The sequence below is a fragment of the Alligator sinensis genome, unplaced genomic scaffold, assembly GCF_000455745.1.
Source record: "Alligator sinensis unplaced genomic scaffold, ASM45574v1 scaffold165_2, whole genome shotgun sequence".
NCBI lineage: Eukaryota > Metazoa > Chordata > Crocodylia > Alligatoridae > Alligator > Alligator sinensis.
Window position 1 is genome coordinate 1,973,577 of NW_005841965.1, and position 7,981 is coordinate 1,981,557.

Here is a 7,981-nt window from a genome sequence, read left to right on the forward strand (position 1 = left end):
TAGACTTCTAGGAATAAAACTATTAAAAGTGTATATTTGTAATCAATAAGTAAGAGAAATTCTTGGTCATGTACACTTGTTTGGGAAAAGTTTCTCTTCTGTAAAACTGTAAGGTGTTCCACAATTATAACAAAATATAGGACAAAGATTCAGAGCATTAAACTTAGCACCGCATTATCTAGTTCTTCAGTGCATTAAAAAGGGAAAAGGATATATATTAAGGGTACTCCAAAGCAGGCTTGCCCATTTGAAATTTTATGTGAACTCATTACCCAGCAGTTTCTTTTCCAACTTTCTCTGTGTTATCTATGATTTATTATAATAGATCATAGATAAGAAAAATGAGTTGATAGTAAAGAGAGCACTGTAAGGTTAGAATATTCCCTGCTAACTTGAATTTGTAGAGAGGGATTATATTACTGAATCTCCTTGCCACTGGAGAGAAAGCAGCTGTCAGTACCATATTCTTTCAGAGCCAAATGAAAGGCTCACATGCTCCAGTGACACGTGCAAAAGAGGAAATGCTTTGGGCAGCAGGACACACACCAGTGGAAAGAATCTAGACATAAGTCTCCAGTCTATCTTAAAATCCCTAGCATGAGCAAGGGGTCCAACTCTTTCTTTTTCTACATGAATGAGAGAAAGCCTCTTGACAGGAGATTTTAGTGCAGACTACTTCTGGAATACTTTAATCACCATAAAATATCCTCATGTTTTGTTTGTTTGCTTGTTTTGTTCTCCTTCTCCCCCCACTTCCCCAAGCTGTGTTACTTTTCCATGGCTTCCCCTTCATTCAGTGGTTAGAATGCCAGGGATCAAACCCAAAAGCTTTCCAATTTTTTTTCCCCAACTATTTAAGTTGGTGTAATAAAAGAGATCAGATTCACGCGAAGAACCTTGTCTGCCTGTGTCCTTAGACCAGCACGACTACAACCTACACCCTTGCAGGGATCAACCTGGGTTTTAAAGAACATATAAAACATATGCTTAGATCAGTTAAATGGTATTTTCACTTTTAAAAAATCCAATAGAAGTGACAGATACATGGATCCCATCCTTTCTTAAATGTCTCTGCAGGGCCTTTCAACTATTAGTGCATCCCAATAGGAAACATTTAGTCATAGCTTTAATCAACTCCAGTAGTAAAAATATAGATCTAGATTCTGACCTTTACCATCAATGCTTTGAGTTGCTTTTAAGAGGTACAAATACAAGAAAGATGCTACAAATAGCTTACAACCTAATTAGTTTTAAGATGGAGCATAATAATTTTATGTATGCACAGTAGTTATATTATGAAGTTAACAGCAGGAGACTAGGTCCAGTAAACCTGGTCACTTTAAGTCCTGTGGGGGTAGTATCTCCATGTAAAAGGAGTACCAGGAGCTGAGAGATTTGTGAAAAACCTGAGTACTATGTGCATTCTGGTCTACAAAGCAGAAAACTGACAGCTGTAGCTGGACTGTTGTAGAAGGAGGCACTTTTATTTTCATGAGGTACAGCCCAGGATTTAGCTCTTGGTTGGTCATGCTGACTGATTGTTGCAGTGCTGTGCCTTTTCCTCAAATTTTGTTTCATGTATTTAAAATACAAATGTCTGGATAATTTCAACCAAGAAGCCATGTCTTCCATCAAACTCTCAAAAATCCCTGGCATCTTGATGCATTTGCCTCATGACAAGTTACAGTATCAGAAAGTTGCCTTGAAAAAACATGTCAAAATTCAACTGTCAAGAATGGAAGTTAACTTAACCCCAGTGGGAGCTGGACTGGGCCCCAACTGTGTATTTATAAATGATATATTTACAAAAATCCTGTCCACTCTTTTCTTCAACCATATTTCTACCTGAAAGGACAATATTAGCTCCCCGAAAAGGGAAAATAGAAAGACACCTTTGCAGTGCTGCTTCCCATCCTCTGCTATTCAGTAGACAAATCATACACCTCTGGGTATGCTTATTGAAGGGCTGGGCAGTTGTCATCTGTGATTATCTTGGCAACAGGCCTCCATTACATCTGCATAGCTAGAGATCAGCAGTGTTGAGGTCAGGCAGTGGAGACAAATATGGCTCTGGACTCCTATGGTGACAAGGGAATCAACAAAGATCCTACTGCAGACCAGGAGAGGGGAATTTTCTTTCTCCTAATGATTTCCTGTGCATTTTCTTTTAGGATGGGGAAACTAACCTTTAGTAACTACAAAAGTAAGTTATCTATTAAATATCTTCCCTTCCCCCAGAAAGTGTATTGGTTGCAAAGAATCCATGGACCACTTACATAACTGCCATGAATGATTCTAGGCTTTCCATTCCATGTTTTCCATCTTTCTAATTCAGCATACTGTTTCCTATTACCATCTCCAGAACTCTAGATCTGTTTAATAGTTTCACACTAGTCTATAGCCATCAGTCTATTGAGTGCAGTTCACTAACTTGTGAAATAGCAGCTTTTCTTCTAAATGCAACACTGATTCACCATTTTTCAAGAATACCTCCATAGGGGTTTAGAAGAAAATATTGAACGCATAATTTTTTGCCCTGCAAAAGCAAATTGTAAACTAATAAAATATTCTTTTCTGACTCAATAGACAATTATGTATTATAAGGCATTGTCAGTTAAATATGTTATGGTTCTATTGTATAATTATCTGAAAGCATGGTGTCTGAGTTTCTTCTATTTCACATTATTTTTATAACACTGATTTCTATGGAACTCACTGTGAAGAAAGAAACATCAGCTGTGTCCCCATATGCTAGGGCATGAGGTCGCAGCAGCACAAAAAGTAGCATCACAATTTTTGCCACTGTGCACGCCCCTGCACGTCTGCTGCAGTGTGAGGCAAAATGCCCCACTTTGGGCAAACTGCCTGTTCCCCACTTCTCCCAATTCCCAATATGCTGGAGAAGCCAGGGTGGACCTAGGGGAGGGGAGACACTCTGAATGGCAGCCAGAACATCTCCCTGGAAGACCCAGCCTCCAGTTGCTCTGGTGCACGTTCCTGGAGCATGTGCCACACCACTATTTTTTTTTCCTACCAGGAGTTCCTGGTATCAAATTTTGGCACAAATTTGCAGCACACAATTGCACAGGCAACGCGCAAACAGGTTTGAGGCACCACAAACCACACATGCATGCCCACTTGAACATGCCCATCGTGTCCAAACCTATATGTGAGATATACTGTGGTCTTTTTTGTGCATTAGGCATCCATTAAAAAAAATCAGCAGTTGATTTCAATACAAATATAATACACAATTAACCTCTACATTATTTTGATTCTACTTGCCATAGTGGTGGATGTTTGATATACAGTATATTAAGCTACATTATTACAGATACAGTGTTCATCTAGCTTGTATAATGGATCATGAATTTCAACTTTATTCTATAAACTACTGGAATATTTTAATTAATGAAGGTTAAAAAAACAACATTTTTAGTAGCTACACACTTAATATGTGAAACTTTCAATACTGCACTTAATCAAAATCATCACTCTAAGCCAAATAATTCCTTAGTGTAATGCATCTGATTATTCCTTCCATTGGATTTACATTTATTTTAAAAGCTCCAATTGGTTTAATTTTGTTTCATTTCTTGCATCTTTTATGGATAGGAAGTTATGGAATCCATTCTTACTAACACTTTTATGATCTGTAGGTTGCATGTCTTCCTCCCTTTTCAAAATGTCAATTTAATGCTAATGTCTATGATCTTTTTTAAGATTGATGTATTCACAGCTAAACAAAGCTGAAAATTATGAACAATGTTTACAACATTAAAATTTATGAAGCTGTATTCATTTACCTCAAAGGTGCCATTTTAAGGTGAAATACCCATAACAATGATAATGATTGTACTTGTTTAGCATTTTTCTTAGCCATATCCTACCTTCTTTGCCCCATCTAGGAGTAAAAGAATATACCATACTTTCTGGTATACAGCCCACATCTCTTCCACAAAAATTACTGAGTTAAACTTGTAGTGTACATTGTATGCAAAAAAAACAGATCCCCCTCCACCAGCCCAGAAATTTGGTAGTGGGGGAGCAGTGGCAGCATTAATTGCTGCAGCTCTGGAAGTCAGAGCATTTGTTTCCACTGCTACCCTGCCAACAAATTTATGGATCTGTGGGCAGCCACTTGGCCAGATGACATGGCCTCATGCACTAGATTGGGTCGGTGCCCACTTTCAGTCCATGGCTGGGACTAGTATATGGGGCTGGACCTTTCAATGAACCCAGAATGTGGGGTTGTGATTCCAGAGCTGACATATGGAGTTGGACTCAGTGTGCAGGGTCAGACCCAGCACATGGCCCCAGAGCTGGAGCATGGGGTTGGACTTGGTGTGTGGGATCAAACACTATGCACTGGTTGAATAAAGCATATGGAGCCAGAGTCAGTACATAGTGTCTGACTTGGCACATGATGTCAAGCCCTGTCCACTGGGTGGGATCCAGCACATGGCCACAGACCTGGTGCGCACAGTCAGACTCTGCACCAGGTCAGTCCATGAGTCCTACCTAGCATACAGAGCTGGCAGTAGGCTAGCGTCCCTAGTTGCTGCTACATGGTTTCTGCAAGGGATTTTTCCCCTTTATCCTGCCTCTTAAAAAGAAGGTGGGTGCATCTACATGTTCATTAATGCACAGTGGTTACTGCACACTTAATTCAGTACTTGTATAATCAAGTACTAAATAAATGTGCAGTAACCAGAGTTACTATGTAGTAGTGTCAGCAAATTCCCTTTTAGTGACACTACTGTGCTGTAGCCTAATACTATTGCACAGTAGCATATTAACCCTGTTTGTGCTGTGATGCGCAACTGCACAGTATTATTAGGCTACTGCACAGTTAGTGTCTCATGTAGATCTACCCAATATGCATTATATATAGAGACCTACCTAATTTGTGGGGGCTGCCCCCCAATTTCACAGCCAACACACAGGCCTGGGCAACCATTTCGAAGGTGGAGCATGGCAAGCACCCCCATTCTTCTGATTGGCTGAGGGGCCCCAGGGGTTCCACTCCTCACCGCTGATTGTTTGCAAGGGCTGTCAGTCATGCCACCCTACCCCTTACCACCCTCAGCCAAGAGGGGTGGGGGCACATGATATGCCACCCTCACAGAAAATCAGTGGAAAGAAGTAGGGGGAGCCCCCTTTCCCCTCTTCTCCACCCCACCAAATTGCTGCAACACACTGAGGACTGTTGGCTCCCTATGAAGAGCCAGCATTTTCTTTTCAGTAAGTTTTTTTTCCCCATCCACAGATTTTGTGGATTCCACGGGCAATGCCGGATTTCGCGGAATCTGTAAAACCCACAAAGTTGGAAATTTGGTAGGTCCCTAATTACATACAGGGGTATGGTGTATGGGAGAAAACATAGTAGGCAACTTAACCAGCCTTTTGGATGCAGGACCACAAAGATAACTTAGCCCTCCACATTTTTTCCTTCGTGTGAATTGTGGCTAGGTACAGAGATCCAGTCCATTGGCCTGAATGGAGGATCAGAAAGCAGTTCACAAACTGTAAACAAAAGTTAACAAGATGCATGCACATTAATTTCCCTTCCTTTATCCTAAAGTCACACTGGTTGCCAGTCTTCCTACATCCTATCTTCTCTTCCAGCATGTAAGTTCCACTTCTTTTTAACTTCCATTGAATGGAATTGGTGCTTCCAGTAGTTATTATATCATTTTGCCACTTACAATCATTTGTAGACTCTTTCTGACAATTTTATCCCAAAGTAGAACTGGAAGTTGTAATCATATCACACTACATTTGGTCAGAGTCTCATCTAGGAGTTACAGGTATCGATTTTAGGGCCACCAACTGATTTTACAGCAGAAAGCTCTGCCCAGGAGTAGGACAGGTCCCAGACAGCCCCCTGCTAGGTGGGAAATACCACAAGTGGGACAGCTGCCAGCAAGCCCCTGGTTGAGCAGGAAAGCAGAGAGTTCCCCAGTCCCAGCACTACCTAGCTCCTGGCCCCTGTGGAGAGCCCAGAGCTGCCCAGTGCTAGGACGGGGGCATGGGGAGGAAGGGGGCAGGTGGCATAGAGTGACCCTGTTCTAGTGCTGATCAGCTCACCTGACACTATTTTTTTCCTAAAATCCCAGCTACCTGCACAGTAGACTAATTTATTGTGCAGTAAATGTCATGCACATGTAGACAGTGACACTTTTTTTTAACTTGTCTGAGTATACAAAGTATAAAAAACAGTTGGTTTGATCTTGCTAAACCTTGACTGGGTGCTTTTTTTTCAAAACCTCCCCTCCTTCCAAGTGATAGAATCAAATTACACTTTTTTCTGCACACCAAATGCCATGCATGAAGAATTTTTAAAAGCTCATACCAGTTATTTTCTGGAATAAAAGGGTGAAGAGGTATTTTCTAATTACCAGGTATAGATGAATTAATATAGGTCATGTGTAGTCATGACAAGGTCATGTAAGATCAGGTTACATTTGCTTATTACTAAAATAGGGTGAAAGCTGATTTCTTATCCTGGTTTTACCTGAGCAGAACTTGATTGTCCTTGCTAAAATTACTCCTATATATCCATTAACATATGTGAGGTCAAATCTATCAATGTACTTCTGTGGCTTCTATCACCATAGCATCTGGGTATTATACAAACATGCATTAATTTATCCTTAAAACAACTTTGAGGTAGTGAAATATGAAACTTTAAATGTTCAAAGTACAAATAACCCAAGTTAAGTCATTAGGAAAGTAATGTACTGCCTTAGGGTTTTTCATAATGTCCCACCTAACACTCCATTAACATTAAAATAGAATAAGATATCTCATCTTAAGTGCAATGTGTCTAAAACTACTCTCAACACAGAAGGAAAAGTGGTTATGTCAGATATCTAGCCCCTCACAAACTGATGCAATAAAAATTACTATAGGAAGCACTTTCTTGAGAACAGTAGTTTCTTCAGTGGAGTGTTAACATTAACTATTAGGGCTATGCAAAATTTCAATGGATGTTTTGTTTTGAAGGTGTTTCGATGCGTTTTGAGCTCAAAACACTGAAACCAAAACTAAACACAAGGCTTCAAAACAGCTTTAAAACTAAATGAGGGCACTCAAAATTTTTCAAAAATGTCAAAGAGTTTCAAGTTTTGAAGCTGGGCTTGCAGGGAAATACAAACTAAGGAAAGGGAGGAGGAAGGGGGAAGGACTGCTCTGATACTGACATGTGTAGCTGGCCAGAGACTGTGATTCTTCCAATCCCAGTGCTCTGGGGGAGGGATGGAGAAGAAGCATAAAAGCATTGTTTGAAATGAGCTTTGTCAGCTGTGCCTTTGTCACCTTACTGAGCTGTGTCCTCCAGCAGCATCAGGAGCATCAGGAAGGCTTTCACTTCCTACTTCTTAGTCTGTTCCTAGCAAGTGGGATCCAATCCTTTCTGAAATACTCTAATGCCCTTTCCTAATCCATTTCTTTCAATTTATTCCACACCCAAATCCTCTTTTTGTTTTTGTTATTCTCTGTAATTCTTTCTCCCCATAAAAGAAATTCATGTTTCCCCTGACAGTCTTCATTGACTGTGCAGGAAAGCACGACATATATTACAGAACGTATATTCATATATTACATAAATACATACATTACATTACATTACAGAAACACACACAGATTTTCCAGCACACCAAATGTGATACATGCTAGAAAGACAGGTGGCCACTCTTCTGGCCTAATAGTGGCACCTTGGAGGGGGACAGGGATGCTGGTGAGGGTGCTTCAACAACCAGCCACCTGATTTCGAAATGCAGGAACATGGCAGTGTCTCTAGTGGGTTATGGAATAGAGAAAATCCCACACAATTTACTGATTCGTTTTGATGCACTGGCTGGGGGAGTAGTTAGCTGATTGCACGATTTCACAATGATTACACACTTAATTCATACAACACAATTTTATTTTAAAACTCTTTGCTACGCATATAACACTGCTTAGCTTTAAGAAACAC